This window comes from Pristiophorus japonicus, chromosome 9 (genome assembly GCF_044704955.1).
Source record: "Pristiophorus japonicus isolate sPriJap1 chromosome 9, sPriJap1.hap1, whole genome shotgun sequence".
NCBI classification, from domain to species: Eukaryota; Metazoa; Chordata; class Chondrichthyes; family Pristiophoridae; genus Pristiophorus; species Pristiophorus japonicus.
Window position 1 is genome coordinate 148540496 of NC_091985.1, and position 19149 is coordinate 148559644.

The 19149-nt window shown below is 46.4% G+C and overlaps 1 protein-coding gene across 5 annotated transcripts in view; it reads right to left on the minus strand.

Annotated features, from left to right (window-relative positions):
• Positions 1-19149, minus strand: part of LOC139273268 (pleckstrin homology domain-containing family G member 1) — a 245368-nt gene that overhangs the window by 177820 nt on the left and 48399 nt on the right. Inside the window, exon 2 of one of the 5 annotated variants that reach the window (XM_070889941.1) lies at positions 8274-8462. The exons of the other annotated variants lie outside the window; for them this stretch is intronic. The gene's annotated coding sequence lies outside the window, so the exon portion shown is untranslated. The remainder of the gene's footprint in view (positions 1-8273; positions 8463-19149) is intronic. 5 annotated transcript variants of the gene reach the window in all.

The window sequence follows — 19149 nt, forward strand, 5'->3', positions numbered from 1 at the left end:
TGTAGTGTATATGGATTTTAGCAAAGCTTTTGAAAAGGTCCTACATGGCAGACTGGTCATGAAAGTAAAAGCCCATGGGATCCAGGGCAAAGTGGCAAGTTGGATCCAAAATTGGCTCAGAGGCAGGAAGCAAAGGGTAATGGTTGATGGGTGTTTTTGTGACTGGAAGGATGTTTCCAGTGGGTTCCGAAAGGGCTCAGTACTAGGTCCCTTGCTTTCTGTGATATACATCAATGATCTAGACTTGAATATAGGGGGTATGATTAACAAGTTTGTAGTTTATACAAAAATCAGCTGTGTGGTTGATAATGAAGAAGAAAGCTGCAGACTGCAGGAAGATATCAATCAACTGGTCAGGTGGGCAGAACAGTGGCAAATGGAATTTAATCCAGAGAAATGTGAGGTAATGCATTTGTGGAGGGCTAACAAGGAAAGGGAATACACATTAAATGGTAGGACACTGAGAAGGGTAGAGGAACAAAGGGACCTTGGAGTGCATGTCCACAGATCCCTGAAAGTAGCAGGCCAGATAGAAAAGGTAGTTAAGAAGGCATATGGAATGCTTGCCTTTATTAGCCGAGGCATAGAATACAAGAGCAGGGGGGTTATGCTTGGAGTGGGTGGGGTGGCTTGACCCATCCACCTCCACGGAGGTGTGTGGGGTTGCTGACCCATCCACCTCCATGGCACGAACCTGGTATTGCAGTACTTCCAGGAACGGTGCTTGGGCTCTAGGCCTTTTGGCTAAGAGCATTAGCGCAGAGTGATCCTTGATGTGTGCAAGGTGACCTCTGGCGTTTGTGATCTGACAAAGAATTGGAAAGATTGGCTACGATTAAAAAAAAAGGGGGGTTATGCTTGAATAAACACTGGTTAGGCCACAGCTGCGTACAGTTCTGGTCACTGCATTACAGGAAGAACGTGATTGCACTGGAGAGGGTGCAGAGGAGATTTACGAGGATGTTGCCAGGAGTAGAGAATCTTGGCTATGAGGAAAGATTGGATAGGCTAGATTTGTTTACCTTGGAACAGAGGAGGCTGAGGGGAGACCTCATTGAGATGTATAAAATTATGAGGGACCTAGATATAGTGGATAGAAAGGACAGAGGGGTCAACAACCAGGCAGCATAAATTTAAAGTAATTGGTAGAAAGTTTAGAGGGGATTTTAGGGGAAATTTTTTCATGCAGAGGGTTGTGGGAGTCTGGAACTCACTGCCTGAAAGGGTGGTAGAGGCAAAAACCTTCACCACATTTAAAAAGTACTTGGATTTGTAATTGAAGTGCTGCAACCTGCAGGGTTACGGACCTAGAGCTGGAAAGTGGGATTAGGCTGGATAGCCTCTTGTTGACCGGCATGGACACGATGGGCCGAAATGGCCTCCTTCCGTGCTGTAAACTTCTGTGATTCTATGAAAAGTGACCACAACAAAAATGACCTGTCTGATTGTCTTAAAAACCCAACTGGTTCACTAATGTCCTTTAGGGATGAAAACCTGCTGTCCTTACCCAGTCTGGCCTACATGTGACTCCAGTCTCACACTAACATGGATGACTATTAACTGCCCTCTGAAGTGGCCTAGCAATCCACTCGGTTGTATCAAACCACTCAAGATGATGGCCCACTTCCACCTTCCCAGGGTGACCAGGGATGGGCAATAAATGCCAGCCTTGCCATTATCCCACACCCTGAGAATGAGTATTAAAAAAAGCCCATTCAGTGCATGGAAGTTGAACTCATCCACCTGTACCTTGAGCTCCCCTAACATATTTGACTCGAATATATGAAATATGAAAAGACCAGCTGCCCCACACACCCTGATGGCTAGAGCATCGTGACGAGACAATTCTGACCATCCCTGCAGCCACGTAATCTCCTGGAATTAGAGGCTTATCACCTTTACAATAAAAATGTATTTTTCTAAAATCCATATGAAGTTTAAATTTCTCTCTTCCTGTTCTATGGGCAAGCGTGGTGGCCAGAATTTCGCACAGTGTTTGAGGTCTAGCCAGTACATTATGAAAGCCTCACCACAACCTCTATAGACTTGATTCCTGTGGATTTGGTTTAATTAGTAGTCTTTCACGGGGGACTTTGCTCAGACTACAGATAAACTCTATGACAGGAACTTTCACCATCCGCCTCCCTGATCCATGCTAACTGTCACGATGAGCTCTGACTGTAAAAGACACTCCTCCAACATATTCCTTAGTAAAAATAAAGAAAGAACTTTCATTTATATAGCACCTTTCACCTTTCAGGATATTCCAAAATGCCTCACAACCAATTAAGTACTCACTATTGTAATGTAGGAAACACAACAGCCCATTTGCACACAGCAAGGTCCCACAAAGAGCAATGAGCTAAATGACTGGATAATCTTTATTTAGTGATATCACTTGAGGGATAAATATTGGCCAGGATACCGGGAAGAACTCATCTGCTCTTCTTTGAAATAGTGCCATGGCATCTTTTATGTCCACATAAGAGGGAAGAAGGGGCCTTGGTTTAACGTCTCATCCGAAAGACGGCGCCTCCGACAGTGCAGCACTTCCTCAGTGCTGCACTGGAGTATCAGCCTACATATGTGCTCATGTCTCTGGAATGGGGCTTGAACCCACAACATTCTCACTCAGAGGTGAGAGTGCTATCACTGAGCCATGGCTAGCATTTATCGGGCTAGTACCCCCACTTTTGTGATTATCGCCCAAAAACGGGCATTATTTCCGGCGTGGATGTTAAAAAAGGGTTTTCAGATCGCCGGCTTCTCTCCCATTCTCAAAACACCTAGTTTACATTTTTGAAAATGGGCGTTACCACGAGTGATGTCAAATGGGCGGTAGCGTTAAATTTTTCTGACCTTCTGCCATAAAGTCTGGCTGTCCTTAGCAACAGCATGGCAACGCTTGATTCCTGTGATTCTGGAGGTCAAGGGTCACCATGACATGCACAGAAGAGGAGACAGAGAGAGGGGGAGCTCAAAGGGACTGAAGGCGTGTCTGGGTGTGGTGTGACTGCTTTGGGAGGAAGAAGGGAGACTTTAGAGCTTCACAGCAAGTAGGCAAACAAAAATTAGCTGTTACCAGCCACATATTTGACTGAATTTGCCCTATAATGGAGGGAGGGGAGGAGGCATCACAGCACGCTGTGGAGAGTGACGCTGGAGAGAGCAGTGAGGTGGGAGAGGAGCACATTGGAGGCCGCAAAAGAGCCAGGAGGTTCTTGGACGAGGCAAATGCCTCCCTCCTGCAGGAGGTCGAATCACGATTTGACACAGGGAGGGCGTGGGATGCCCACCCCAAAGGCCTACCAGAGGATATGGACCGAGATAGCAGAGGTGGTCTCGTCGGTGACCAACGAGGTGCGTGAGGGCAACCAATGCCGCAAACGATGGAACGACCTTGTGGGATCCGCAAGAGTAAGTATTACATTGATTTACATGTACTTATGTATATATATAATTTGATTTGTAACAGTCGGGAGTGACTATCAGCAGATATGAGGTCTTGCATTTTACTGGAAATGTTTTACTCAAAGCCTGTGGTCACAGTGTACATCTTTAGGTAAAGAATGATAATAGTCATAATAATCATGATTACATCCATCGGTTATGCGTTGTATCAGTCTCTGTGACAGTACCTAGCAATGATATCATGCAATGATCTCATGCCATGTCGTCCTGTCACCTTTTACAGAAGAAACTATCGACGATGAGGTCAGTGCAGAGGCGAACGGGTGGGGAGCCACCAGTCCCCAGTGACATCACTGAGATGGAGGAGTGGGTGCTCGCACTCGTGGGGAAGCACCCCCAGACAGCCACGGACACATCTGCAGACCCTGAAGTGATGCCACGTGAGTAAAGCTTACACAATTGTGTGATCTAAAGTCAATAGATGCCATACCAACTCATATCTGAATAATCATATATGATAGATGATTTCTAAAAGTGTCATAGAGGCCTGCTTTTACCAGTGTAAGAGTTTTAAAAGATAGAAAAATGAAATGTTTTCAATAATTTTTATATTAAAAACCCTGTCCATTTGGGTAAGTGTATTTTTACCCCTATTAAAAAAAATTCAAAAAATATTTTTTGTCTGAAACATTTAATTAAATTCAATTTCAATTAATTTGAAATATATGAAGTGCTATTCTTATTTATTTAAAATGTTTGTGTTTTGGGGGATATTCTCATTCATACCGTGAATGGGGATACGCCATTTTCATTGGTTGGTCCGGCCCACGTGATCCCAGGCTCCCATACACTCCTGGAATACATGAGCCCCACACTGGAGTGCGAATGGAGACCTTGGAGCACAAGTCTACGTTCCTCCGGGACCACCAGGTACTTTCATTAAAAAATTTTCAGTAGGAGGCATCCGCCCGCAGGAAGCCTCCGACCACAATTCCTGAGCCGATAATTATAATATAATAATATGATAATAAAAATAAGTTAAATTATTGTGCTGAATGGCTTTTTCTATATGCACTCCAGTGTCCCTTTTTCAGCCATAGCACTGTTACTAACCATTTTGAACATTGAAAAAAATATATATAAACCTTTCAAAATCTTTTACTTGTAAGGCGATATCTGGAACAGGGACAAGGTCATACGTACAGACCAGTAAATTAACATCTGTTGTAGGGAAAGTCTTTGAAATAGTCGCAAGAGGTTTGCTCGGTGAACATTTAAAAATGACTAACTGGTTATAAAGGCGTAGAGTACAAAAACAAAGGAGTTATGCTAGACCTTTATAAATCACTGGTTAGATCTCAGATGGAGTATTGTGTCCAATTCCGGAATCAAGTCAAGGCCTTGGAGGGAGTGCAGAGGAGATTTATTAGAATGGTACCAGGGATGCGGGACTTCAGTTACATGGCGGGATTAGAGAAGCTGGGATTGTTCTCCTTATAAAAGAGAAGGCAGGGGGAGATTTAATTCAAAATTGTGAGAGGTTTTGATAGAGAAAATAAGGAAAATTGTTTCCACTGGCAGGAGGGTCAGTAACCAGAGGACATAGATTTAAGATAAATTAAGACCATCCTGATTTGGAAGTATATCGCCATTCCTTCATCGTCGCTGGGTCAAAATCCTGGAACTCCCTCCCTAATAGCACTGTGGGAGTACCTTCACCACACAGACTGCAGCGGTTCAAGGCAGCAGCTCAGCACCACCTTCTCAAGGGCAATTAAGGATGGGCAATAAATGCTGGCCTTGCCAGCGATGCCCACATCCCGGAAAAAATAAATTAAAAAAAAGATAACTGGCAGAAGAACCAGAGGCGAGATGAGGAGATTTTTTTCTTTGCAGTGAATTGTTACGATCTGGAATGCGCTGCCTGAAAGGATGGTGGAATCAGATTCAATAGTAACTTTTAAAAAGGAGTTGGCTAGGAGTTGAAAAGGAAAACACTTGCAGAGCCATGGAGAAAGAGCTGGGAAGTGGCACTAATTGAAAAGCTCTTTCAAAGAGCTGGCACATGCATGATGGGCCGAATGGCCTCCTTCTGTGCTGTATGATTGATCCTACAGCCTCTGTGAGTTGGAGTCCCAATGCTCTCAGAAGCCGCTTTCCATTGTTCTCCCCAAATGGTTCTCCAAGGCCTGAGGCCCAGAGGTCAAATCATCCTCATTGGATGAACCGCTCAGTCTGGAGATCTTTCTGTCAGGTGGAATCAGATCTGCATTATTCACTCCAGATAGTGCATTGCTTCAAATCCTTCTCGAGTATTAGCAATGAGATGGCATTGGACTCTGCAGTGGCCTGCCTCAAGTCCTCCATGATGGTCCTCAATGCCTCCATGCTCATCTAGGATGCTTCTTTTTAGAGTCAGACCCCAGAAATCTGAGTGCACAAGCTCAGAGGTCAGGGGCCGATGCATGTGTAACCTCCGCTCCCCACTGTCAGATCCACCTTCACCTCTCACCTCTTCAGTGACCCCTTCCTCCACAGGGATATGGAGCAAAGGTGGGTTAACGGAGCTGAGGTACAGATCTGCCCGGATCTGATTTGAGTGGCGAAACACACTCAAGGGTCTGAATGGTCTACTCCTGTTCTTGCGCTCCTATGGCATTTTTATTTGCAGCTTCCTTCCATGGAGGTCCAGCAGTATCTCCTTTTTTGCCCAATCCCTTGCAGAAGGGGTTTTGACTCAATTACACTGAAATTCTGAGCTCTTCCTTTCTGCCTCCATATACTGCCCTTGACCCTTCTTCAGTTGCTCCTAGCTGAACCTCAAGTGAAAAACATTTCTTTAAACATGACACATTACACACGATCCATCCAGTGCAGCTACCGAATATTCAACTGAGCCCAGCACTTTCTTAATGACTTGCCACTCCCCAGCCTCCTGCTGCAATCTTCAGCCAGACTTTTAATTTCCAAGCATGCCTGGTGCATTACTCCTGTTTTTCAAGGGTTTTGTGGTATAGAACTGCCAATAGGTACTTAAATGAGCTGACCCCACAAATAATTGCAGGCCCATTCTGCGAAAGGATCACTCTGTGTAGTAACCAACATCACTAAAGCAGATTACCTGAGCATTTATGTCACTGCTGTTTGTGGGAGCTTGCTGTGTGCAAATTGGCTGCCGCGTTTCCTACATTACAACAGTGACTTCACTTCAAAAGTACTTCATTAGCTGTAAAGCGCTTTGGGACATCCTGAGTTCATGAAAGGCACTATATAAATGCTAGTTCTCTTATTTGTACAGTGCTTTATCACGTCTTCAGGACTTTACAAAATGACCAGTGAATTACCTTTGAAGTGCATTTACTATTGTGTATGCAAGCACAACAGCCAATTTGCAAGTTCCCACAAACATCAAATTAGGCGAATGACCAGTTTTAGTGATGTTGGTTGAAGGATAAATCTTGGCTGGGACACTGGGGAGAACTCTCTGCTCTTCTTCAAATAGTGCTATGGAATCTTTCACATCCACCTGGGAGGACAGATGGGGCTTCGGTTTAACGTCTCATTCGAAAGACGGCATCTCCAACAGTGCAGCGCACTCTCAGTACTACAATGGAGATGTCAACCTGGATTATGTGCTCAAGTCTCTGGAGTGGGGCTTGAACCCACGACCTTCTGACTCAAACCATGTTTATAAAGTGAAGCAGAAATATTCCTTACACAGGCTCCACATGTTGCTGCCACATTTTTTTTTAAAGCTTTTACAAATAATTGTGTCACTGATCTGGGTGCAGCTCATGAGGAATATATTGCAGAGTCTATCTTTGGGCCTTACACCTACAGCAGCCACCTGCTAGCTTCAAGAAATAAACACAGAGACAGCCTTATTTTTTCTACTTTGCATCATTCCCACACACAGACAAATAACAGAACCCAGAAAACCGGCTTACCAGAATCTAGGTATACCAGAATAATAAATAATTAAAAAGGCTAATGGAATGTTAGCCCATGTTAGGAATGAGGGCTGGAATACAAAAAGGTATGGAATTTATGCTCGAGTTATATAAAGCTCTGGCTTGACCACATCTGGAGTACTGCGTTCAGTTCTGGGCACTGCACCTCAGGAAGGATATATTGGCCTTGGAGTGGGTACAGCGCAGATGCACCAGAATGATATTGGGGCTACAAGGGTTAAATTATGAGGACAAGTCGCATAGACTAGCCTTGTATTCTCTTGAGTATAGATGATTAAGAGGTGATATAATTCAGGTGTTCAAGATGATTAAAGAAGTTGATGGGGTATTTCCCTCTGGTGGACGAATCCAGGAAAATGGGGGACATAACTTTAAAATTAGAGCTAGGCCGTTCAGGGGTAATGTCAGGAAGCACTTCTTCACACAAAGGGCAGTGAAAATCTGAAACTCTCTCCCCCAAAAAGCTGTTGAAGCTGCGGGTCAATTGAAAATTTCTATACTGCGATCAATCGATTTTTGTTCGACAAAAGGGTATGAAACCAAGGCGGGTAAATGGAGTTGAGGTGCAGATCAGCCAGGATCAAATTGAATGATGGAACAGGCTCGAGGGGTTGAATGGCCTACTCCTGTCCCTATCTTCCTATATAGAACATTGTTTTAATGGCCTTCTCTTCACTAATGGAAGAAAGTCAAACAAGATTTGTTTGTTCATCCATCATGTTGCAGTTTGTTTCAGTTTTGCAACTTTAGTATTCCCACAGCTGTTTCTTAGTAGGAAATTAAGTGTTTCGGCCTGATTAAGAGTCATGATTTTACGAGTCTTCAAGTCAGACTGGTTCAGTACTCCCAAAGTAACAAAAAACATAAACAAATCGACACTCCGATCCCTACCAGCAACAGAAGGACGATTCGCATATGAATCTGTTTTGGAAAGTCCAGTAGACCCAGGAGTTTAACTGGGAGCCCTTTGCTCAGCTTCCATTCAAATCCTTGTGCCTCCTCACTGTGCTACTCTTCAGCATCGCTCAATCAAACAAGTCTCCTCACAAGCTTCGAGAAGGTCTCTTTGTCTTCTTCTCCCTTCGTGTAAAAGATTTTAATAAGTCGACTTGTGTAGTTTAACAAGCTTCGCTCCCTTCCCCCCAGTCCCCCCCCCCCCCCCCTTCCTTCCTTTTCTTGGCAACAGAAGGAAACCAGATGTTCAGATATTTTTTTTCTCTTCACAAAAAATTCTTGTCGATTTTTGCCACTTCGGATGAAGCTGCAAACAGTCCAGTTGCTGTTCTTGGCTCTGCCAGTAATGAGTGAACAAGCACCTCAAGTCTGCGTGAAATGTTTCAACTGTAGCGTACTACTCTGAACAAAACACCTATTCATTGTCACAGACTCTCAGTAACTGCATCTCAAGATGTTGCAAAATGTATTTTACGATGCTAATTGTGTGTCAACTTGTACTGGCCACAGCCAGCTCATACACTAACATCTAACTCTTTTAGTTTGTTTGGCTTTTTTTGTTATTTTTCAAAATTTGGAGGACCTGGTTGGAAAAAATACCTTTACTCAAACACAGCTGGACCTGAAAGTATTTTATATAACTTCAGGGTTGGAGTACAGATGTGTTGCCAATGTTACAAGGCGCCAGATGTAAATAGGCACAGGAAACTTTTGCCAGGAGGTAAATTTGTGAGAAGAATTCTATTTAAAAGAATGAACTTATAAAAAAAATAAAATTCCATGGCACAAGAAAGATGAGAAGGCTGTGGAAATCATTCAGAAATCAATCAAATTTAATGGAATGCAGTGCAAATAAGTATGCAAATTATCTAGGTAAACTTCCAAAATGTTGTGATCTTTGAGAAGTATTTCATCCCTCCCCAATCAAACACCACATGCAATTGTGTTAAATAAATAATAAAACATCAATAAATAATTTTTTTTAAATAAATCAAATGACAGGTTAGTATTTGCTGTCAGCTAGCTCACTGCTTACATAAACCCAGTAGGCACCTCCCGAACAAAGGAGTTCACACAGAGAAGGGGCAAAGCCTGCAAAACCATCACTGCTCCTGGTCATTACCAACACTACCAGTCCACTTCTGTTGTCTGTAAATCACCAATTATCCTCAGCTAAATTGGAATTGTTTAACTTATTCAGTTCACATGTTTGTAGGTTTAAGTCCCACCCCAGAAATGTATGCAGGCTGACACAGTACTGAGGGAGTGCTGCACTGTCATGGATGAGAACCAAGGCCCCATCACCAGCATAGACCAGTTTCCTGTGTGTTAGATTCAATGTAATTCTACAGTAGGAAGAGTTTGCGTGACTTAAAGAACAGAACAAAGCTGAATATTACTGCAAAAGACACAGCATATGTCGACTTGAGGGTTCCAAATAGTTTTAAATATATGCAGAAGAACCAATGGGGGGCAATCTGTGGTGGGTCGGGTGGGAAAGTTGTTATTTTTGACAGTGCAAATTGTAAAAGTGCCTTTCCCCCAAGCGTGTCTATCATTGCGGAGTCCACTCGACCGGCAGCAGCGGGGGACCCAATTGAGATCATTATCAGGTAGTTTACAGGCACTTACGAGCCTTTTATCATTTACTTTTTAAAATTTCCCTGCATGGCCACGGGATTCACTTAGCTCGGGAACCACGTCTGACAACCTGAGGCGGGAGTTCCGTGGTCATTGCTCCAGCTGATTATTTGACGGCATCAAATATTCAGTGAAAGCTCCCACTTGACACATGGTCACTTTCCTCAGGCAGAAGCTGTTGCTCAGTCCATTTCCAGCACAGATTCTGCAGGCTGCAAGTGTTACCAGCAAAGTCTCCATCCAGTGTCACCTCATTGGAAGAATTCTCTCACCATTGACAGATCTGTCATCTGTACTTCACCTGCCATCTATTCCATCAACATGGGTGCCGTTTATACTCTTTCACCTTGGACTTCAGAATCGGACCCAACACTAGCAGCAACAGGCACACCAGCAGCACCAACAACAATACCAACCTTCTCTGTAATTACCTGATGCTGCACAAGACAGAGGGCATCAGCACCCGAGCACATTGCTGCCTGGGTGGCCTCACCATGGCCTGATTTAGTTAACTTGATGCTGTACATATGGCTGCCACATGATGCGCCAGGTTGGCACCACCCCTACACCAACAGCATAAAGCATCCCTACAATGACAAAGCCATTCCTTTCACACTCCTCACCATTGCGGGGGGGAGGTACTGTTATGTCTCACCATTCACTGCAACTCACTAAGCCACTTCCAAAGATGCACACAAATCAGTCCAAGACCAGAAAGCATTGAAAATAAAGATGTTTATGTTTGACACCACATTACCAGAAACGTTACATAAACATTGCATAAAAGACCCAAGTGTGTTGTTAGTTGGTATGATTGCACTAGGATGAGAGTGAGTGTGAGGGGTGGCTAGTGAGATGGGGATGTGATAATGTTGATAGAGAGGGAGGGATGGGTGTACGTGTAAGGTATGTTATTGTGAGTAATGATGTGCAGGAGTAGGGTAGGGAAGGCAGAGTCATGGGGGTGTGACGAGAGGCACTGCAGGATATAGTTGAGTGTGGCTTTGTACTAACATGTCCTGATCTAATGAGATAATTGAAAGTATATGGAGGGAGTCATCGGAGAACCTGGGTGCAGCCCTCTGCCTGTGTGTAGTCATTGTCTGTTTGCAGCACTGCTGTAGTGCACTGACAGCACTATGTTAGATTAAACTTCAAATGTAATGTCCCTTTAAGGATCCCGGCTGAAAACGCGTCATGAATGACATCACCAAACCTGCTCCATCTATTGGGCCGTGTAACGCGCAGAGTGGGTTAATAGGCCCAATTAGGGTAAGTTCATTTTCAACGGCAGGATGGAGCCAGCAGCGGGATTGGGACCCATCACGGACACTGGCCACATTGGACCCGCCCACGTAGGCAAAACTCCGGCCTCTGTTTCTATCCCATCCCTTCATAATTTTAAACACCTTTATCAAATCCCCTCATAATCTTCTCAATTCTAATGAAAACAGTCCCAATTTTTCCACATATTTGGAAACAAGTGAATCTGCACTGTATCCTCTCTATTGCCTCAAGATCCTTCTATAGTGTGGAGCCTAAAACTACATAAAATACTCCAACTGAAGTCTTACTAAGGTTTTATATAGATTCACTTGACTTTTATATTCTATACCTCTTGCCACAATACCCAGAAGGAGATACTGTCCCTTTTTTAGAGGCCTGTTAGTGGGAGGTGCTAATGGGGCGAGAGACACGTTTTGCCCGTGGGACACTACCGGCCCCCGGGAAATTGCTCGGGTGTTTGCGGAGGTACTGCCATGCTGCACCCCCAGGTAGCACTCCAGGCCGCTGCACAACTGGCAATGACGTCAACGACGTGCACGGCGACCCCTCAAATGCATCACCTCACACTTACTGACATTGATTTCCTTCTGCCACTTTTTGGCCCATTCCACCATCTTATCAATGTTCTCTGGTCTTCAAAATTACTTATTGTGTCTCAAAATTTAGTATCATCTGCAAAATTGGAGACCACTTCCTCTGGCCCCATATTAGAATCATGGCATGTAGACATCGGAAGGTCGGTTTCTCTTTCCCTTCACCGCATCGGGTGCCAGGGAGGTGATGTATACCCACGGTGCTGAGTTCAGGTGACCTTTCCACTCCAGGCCATGAACATGGCTTGGACCTGTCCCTTTCCTCTCGCCCCATGCTGGCCTACTGCCTGACAAAGCCAAGCACCGGGACTGAGGGGGTTGCGGAACCCCCAAGATCTGCAGCTGCACTCCTGGCTGCCAGTGGTGGGGCCTTCTGGCTGCTACTGGAGAGCAGAAGGCCTTCAGACCCAAAGATAATGTAATTGAAGGAAGAGGAGTATCTAAGTTACAGCCAGTCTCTATCTTCGGTTTAGTCCCAGTTTTCCCCTCAGACCCTCTGCTCTGGGGAGGGTCGTGGTGCAAGCCAGCTTAATGGGAATGCACCTACGTTTGGTCCTCATGGGCGTAAGTGGCAGAAAGTTAGCCCACCTTGTTTCAAGACTAATATTGCCGGCCCAGTTACCCTCCATCTGGGGTTCAGCAGACAGGGATTTTGATAGAGTAAATAGGGAGATACTGTTTCCACTGGCAGGAGGGTCAGTAACCAGAGGACACAGATTTAAGGTAATTGACAAAAGAACCAGAGGGGAGATTGGGAGAATTTTTCTTTGCAGCGAGTTGTTATGATCTGGAATGCGCTGCCTGAAAGGATGGTGGAAGCAGTATCAGCAGCAACTTTCTAAAAGGAATTGGATATATACCTGAAAAGGAAAAATGTACAGGGCTGTGGAGAAAGAGCAGGGAGAACGAGGATAATTGGATAGCTCTTTCAAAGAGTTGACACAGGCACGTTGGGCTGAATGGCCTCCTTCTGTGCTGTATGATTCCAGCATAGTGTGAGTGATGATGGAAAGTATCTTTGACCCCTTTTGCCCCTGAGTATTCTCTAGGCACAACAAAGAGGAAAATCACTGTTCCTGGGTTCACATGTGAAGAATGACTACTTGGAGGGCAAGCAGCAACCTTGGAACTACAACCCAGCAAGACTCCACACCTTTAGAGAGGAGCCCGGCGGGGGGAAGTGGGGGGGGGAGGGGGGTGAGCAGGGAGGCGGGGGGGGGAGGGGGGGAGAAAATTGGAGAGGATGGCAGAACTGCTTTAATCATGGATACCCATCTAACGCACAAGCTTTGCTTTTTTACTTCGATTGTTAAAGATTGTTAAACACTGGTTGGGCCGCAGCTGGAGCACTGTGTGCAGTTCTGGTCACCACATTACAGGAACGATGTGATTGCACTGGTCAGGGTGCAGAGGATGTTGCCTGGACTGGAGAATTTTGGCTATGAGGAAAGATTAGAGATGCTGGGTCTGTTTTCTTTGGAACAGAGGAGGATGAGGGGAGACCTGATTGAGATGTATAAAATTATGAGGGGCCTGGATAGGAAGGACCTGTTTCCCTTGGCAGAAGGGTCAACAACCAGGGGACATTAATTTAAAGTAATTGGGGGGAGGTTTAGAGGAGATATGAGAGGAAACTTCTTCACCAAAAGGGTGGTGGGGGTCTGGAACTCACTGCCTGAAAGGGTGGTAGAGGCAGAAACCCTCACCACATTTAAAAAATACTTGGATGTGCACTTAAAGTGCCGTAACCTACAGAGCTGCGGACCAAGAGCTGGAAAGTGGGATTAGGCTAGGTAGCTCTTGGTCGGCCGGCGCGGAAACGATGGCATGAAATGGAGGTGCTGTAAATTTCTATGATTCTATGATTCTCAATGAGTTAAACGAGAAGCCAACTGTTGACAAGGAAGGCCAGCTGTGCTTGGTTCCAATCGGAAGGAAATTTACACATACACCCAGCGAACAGACCAGATTGAGTACTCTCAACCTTGACTCATGATGAGCTTCTCAACTGTTTGGTCAGAGATTGTTAATTATTCAAAAGCACAGGCTTCCCAGCCAGCCTTGACAAAATCTTTTGTTTCCCCTGAAAGCTTCCAACCCTGAGAAAAAACATTGCTTCAGGAAATGTCAGGTCACAGGCAGAAGAACTGATTGCTCTCTGTCCAAAAGACACTCGAGTCCAGTGTTCCTCTTGCCAACAGGAAACCAACTGTGAAACAACACAGGCAATGTTATCTACAAGTATTTCACATACTTCTAAGACACGTAACAGGGACTTTTACCAGGTTAGAGAATCAACCACTCGTGACAGGAAATAGAAACCATTTTCCTGAAGGTGAAAGCTCAAAACAAGGGCCTACAAATTCCATGGCATCTTTAGTTGACAATCTCGTTTATGGCAGCAAAATGGTGCAGAAGCCATTTCTGCCTGTTTTCCTTTCCCCCAAAATTGATTCCCCCTAATTCCTTCCTTCCACACTTTTTGGCTCATGCCAAGATCCACCCACAGAGTTCCGAGCCAGCTCATTTGCATATATTATAGTGAGGACCATTTCGTGCCTTTGACACCAGGAAAGCAGTTGAGGGACAGCTTAGAGCGAGAGGTACAAGGCACAGCAGTTGCCAGCAGCGGACCAGAGAGGGATTTCTGAGCCCAAAGGGCTGGCGTTTGATACAATAACCATGATTGTTGTAAAAACCAAACTGGGGGAATGAGCCCAGCCACTCCTACCCCACCCTGGCCTACATGTAGTCACACACTACACGGTTAACACTTAATGCCCTCAGGGAAACTAGGGATGGGCAATAAATGTCAGCATTACCAACAACAGGCAGCCAGGAAAATCGAAGTGGTAGAGAGGACGGGAAATAAGTTTAAATATATGGAAGTAAAGTTAATTTCAATGTGGTCACGCCATGCACTTTGCAGTGCGACTTATATTATCTATTATCTTGAATATAGAAGATTAGGGGGTGAGCTAATTGAGGTGGTTAAGGTGATCAAAGGAGTTGACAGGGTGGATAGAGAGAAACGATCTCCTCTGGTGGGGAATCCAGATCAAGGGAGCATCATCTCAAAACTGGAGCCGGACCGTTCAGAGGTGATGTGAGAAAGCACTTCTTCACACAAAAAGGGTCGTGGAAATCTGGAACTCTCTCCCTCAAAAAACTGTTGAGGCCGGGGATCAATTGAAAATTTCAAAACCGAGATTGATAGATTTTTGTTGGGCAAAGATATCAAGGGATATGGAACCAAGGCAGGTAAATGGAGTTGAGGTATGGATCAGCCATGATCTCACTGAATGGGGGAACAGGTTTGAGGGGCTAAATGGCCTCCTCCTGTTCCTATGTTCCCAAAGATCGAGACTGTGCATGGAAAGAACTCGCTGCCTGGTGGAAATCATCACCATCATCATCATAGGCAGTCCCTCGGAATCGAGGAAGACTTGCTTCCACTCCCAAAGTGAGTTCTTTGATGGCTGAAAAGTCTGATAAGAGAGCCACAGACCCTGTTACAGGTGGGACAGACATTCGTCGAGGGAAGGGGTGGGTGGGGCTGGTTTGCTGCGCGCTCCTTCCGCTGCCTGCGCTTGGCCTCTTCATGCTCTTTGCGTTGAGACCCGAAGAGCCCAACGCCCTCCCCGGATGCACTTTCTCCACCTCGGGCGGTCTGCAGCCAGGGTCTCCCAGGTGTCAGTGGTGATGTCGCACTTTACCAGGGAGGCTTTGAGGGTGTCCTTATAATGTTTCCGCTGTCCTCCTTTGGCTAGTTTACCATGAATGAGCTCCGCATAAAGCATTTGCTTAGGGAGTCTCGTATCTGGCATGCGAACTATGTGGGCTACAATTCATAGCTGTGTCTCTAGCTGCCAATTTCACCTTCATCTCTTGAGCAGTGAAACTGATGGAACTGATGGAACAGATCGATGGAAATGAAAATCCACCATTTTATAACAGGCAGGCAATCAGGGTAAAAAGAATGAAACATCTGCATCTATATAGTGCCTTTCATGACTTCAGGATATCCCAAAGCACTTTACAGGCAAATAAATACTTTTGAAATGCATTAACTGTTGTAATGTAAGAAACGCAGCAGCCAATATGCACAAAGCAAGTTCCCACTAACAGCAATTAAATAATGACCAGATAATTTGTTTCAGTGATGTAGGTTGAGGAATAAATATTGGCCAGGACACGGGGGAGAACTCCCCGCTCTTCTTTGAAATAGTGCCATAGGATCTTTTACATTCACCTGAGAGGCCAGACAGGTCCTCGGTTTAACGTCTCATCCAAAAGACAGCACACCTCCGACAGTGCAGCACTCCCTCAGTTCTGCATTGGAGCTTCAGCCTGGATTTTATGCTCAAGTTTCTGGAACGGAACTTGAACCCACGAATTTCACAGCTGACCCGGCCACCCTCACTTATTTCCAGAGAGATAAATAACATTCCGTATAAGACAACACTGTTCTCCCTGGACCTGTTGGATTAACGAACATGTAAGACTGGAAGATATTGAGGGTGCAGTCATCGTAGGTAATGGTCGATGGAATGCTGTTACTGGCACTGTTCCCTAATCTCCTTGAGCAGTAAACTATTTCCCTTTATCCCTTATGTGCTCCATCTCGTCCTTTTTTGGCACCAAGTTACTGTATAGTTTCCGAACCTAGGCTGCACTGCACGGATGACCATGGGATGTGACGCCGGTTCTTTGTTCGCAACTGTGGTTGCCAGCCCTTTCTCTTGAGCCAACTCATTGTTTTTCCTGGTTCTTAATTTTTCACGTGATCTCATTTGTCGTTCCCTCATCCCTTTCAGCAACAAGAACCCGCATTTATATAACGCCTTTAACGTATTAAAGCGACTCAAGAGGCTTCACAGGGATTATTATCAAACAAAATCTGGCAACGAGCCACAATGAGATATTAGGACAGATGACCAAAAGCTTGGTCAAAGCGATAGGTTTTAAGAAGCACCTTGAAAGGAAGAGCGGGGTAGAGAGGCGGAGAGGTTTAGGGAGGGCGTTCCAGAGTTTAGTTCCTAGGCAGCTCAAGGCACGGCCGCCGATGGTGGGGCGATGAAAATCAGAGATCTCGGAGGGTTGTCGGGCTGGAGGGGGTGATAAAGATAGGGAGGGATGAGGCCCGGAGGGATCTGAAAACAAAAATTGAGAATTTTTTTAAATCGAGGTGTTGCCGGACCGGGAGCAAATGTGTGCGATTTGAATTGAATTTGTCTGCGTTTTTTCACTAGCTCAGGCTGACAGACTGAATGAGGGGAATGGAAAGGGGAGGGGGCGATGTGATCAGTAAGCAACTTTAATGGCATCCTCCTGCCCTGGAACAGGGGGTATCGATACCACAAACACCAGCACCCTGGCCCTGACATTCCGCTCGGATCCTAGCTTCCTCTTGCCGTAACTCAGGAGACTGCAAGAACGCTCAGGCCTGCTGCACCTCACCGTGAAGAGCCATAACAGAATCTAGTGCAGTGTTCACCGGAGATGTAACGCAATTGCTACATCCGAGTCAGGGTGTCCGTACTGGAGATGGAGCACGCGGTGTCCACCGGTGCGCTCGTGGCCTTCCACGAGAGGTGGGTGCCGGAAGGACAGGAGTGCATCATCACCCCCGGCAACCAAATTTTAATTTGATCCAGTTGACTGTCCAAAAGTTTAATTTGTTTAATTGTGTCAGTTTTAGTGCCCACCCCCCCTTTAACCAGGGGGCACTTGATTTAACTCTTTTGAGTTTACCTGCAAAACATAAAAACATTAAACGGTGCCACCCGACCTGGGTGACACTCCAGACATTTTCAAGGCCCTTTTTTTTTCCCCCCCCTCTTTTTTTTTTTGTGTTTTTCTTTTTTGGTTTTTTTTTTTGGGCACTAAAATCACAATTTTCCCCAGTGCCCCCTATAAAAGGGAAGGGGGACACTAAAAGCACCGGCAATTAAAACAAATTAAACTTAAAAAACGTAAAATCAAATTAAAATTTGGTTGCCGGGCGTGATGATGCACTCCAGTCCCTCCGGTGCCCACCTCTCGCGGAAGGCCGCGAGCGTACCGGTGGACACCGCGTGCTCCATCTCCAAGGACACCCTGGACCGGATGTAGGAGCGGAAGAGAGGCAGGCAGTCAGGTTGAACGACCCCCTGGACCGCCCGCTGCCTGGACCGGCTGATGGCACCCTTGGCCGTGCCCAGGAGCAGTCCTACGAGGAGGCCTTCGGACCTACCCGCTCCCCTCCGCACAGGGTGCCCAAAGATCAGGAGAGTGGGACTGAAGTGCAGCCAGAATTTCAGGAGCAGCCCCTTCAAATAGTGGAACAGGGGCTGCAACCTTGTGCATTCAATAAAAACATGGAACACGGACTCCTCCAGACCGCAGAAATTGCAGGCGGCCTGGGAGTCCGTGAACCGGCTTAAAAATTTATTGCACGGCACTGCTCCGTGCACCACCCTCCAGGCCAAGTCCCCGATGAATACTGGGAGGACCCCTGCGTAGAGTGCCCTCCATCGGGGACCCCCGCCTCCTCCGGACGGCAAGATGGTACGCCATGGCGTGTCCGGACGGCCGGCGAGGATGGCAAAGTTGAGGGTGTGCAGGAGCAGCCCGTACAGGAAACCCCTCCGCGCGGAACTGAAAGGCACGGAGGGGATTTCCCCGAGGCGGCTCAAGTTGTGAGGCGCCGGCCCCCGAGGGAGGTTCCGGGGTTTGGCGCTGATGAGGAATTCCGTCCGGACGGGGGTCAGTTCGGACGGGATCTCCCCACGTGCTTGAGCCTCCTCGATGCACCTAACGGAGTCAGGGCCCAGAGCTGTTTTTAGCGACTCGATGGCATCGGCCGCGTGGCGGACGTTGGCAGAATTTAGGCGCCGCGCCAGCGTGTCTGGCGCCATCCAGCCCGCTCCTCCGCCATCGAGCAGGTCCCTGACCCTGGTCACCTCACCAGCCACAGCCCTCTCTTCCGACCGCCACATAAAGCCTCGGCCGTGGAGGTACGGATTCCCGAGCAGCGGTTCCTGCAGGACGGCCGCCACTCCAGCCGGCGGAGAGCTGCGCTTGGTGGAGACTTTGTTCCAGACCCTGATGAGTTCCCTGTAAAAGACAGGCAGCTCCCGGAGGGCGGTCCTGGCACCCCCCAAGTTCACAAACAGGAGCTGCGTGTCACAATTGAGGTCGCGCTGCTGGCGGAAGAAATACCTCGCCAGAGCGCACCACCTAGGAGGGGGCTCGACGTAAAGGTATCTCTGCAGGGTCTGAAGACGGAAAGTCGCGAGCTGGGCGCTGAC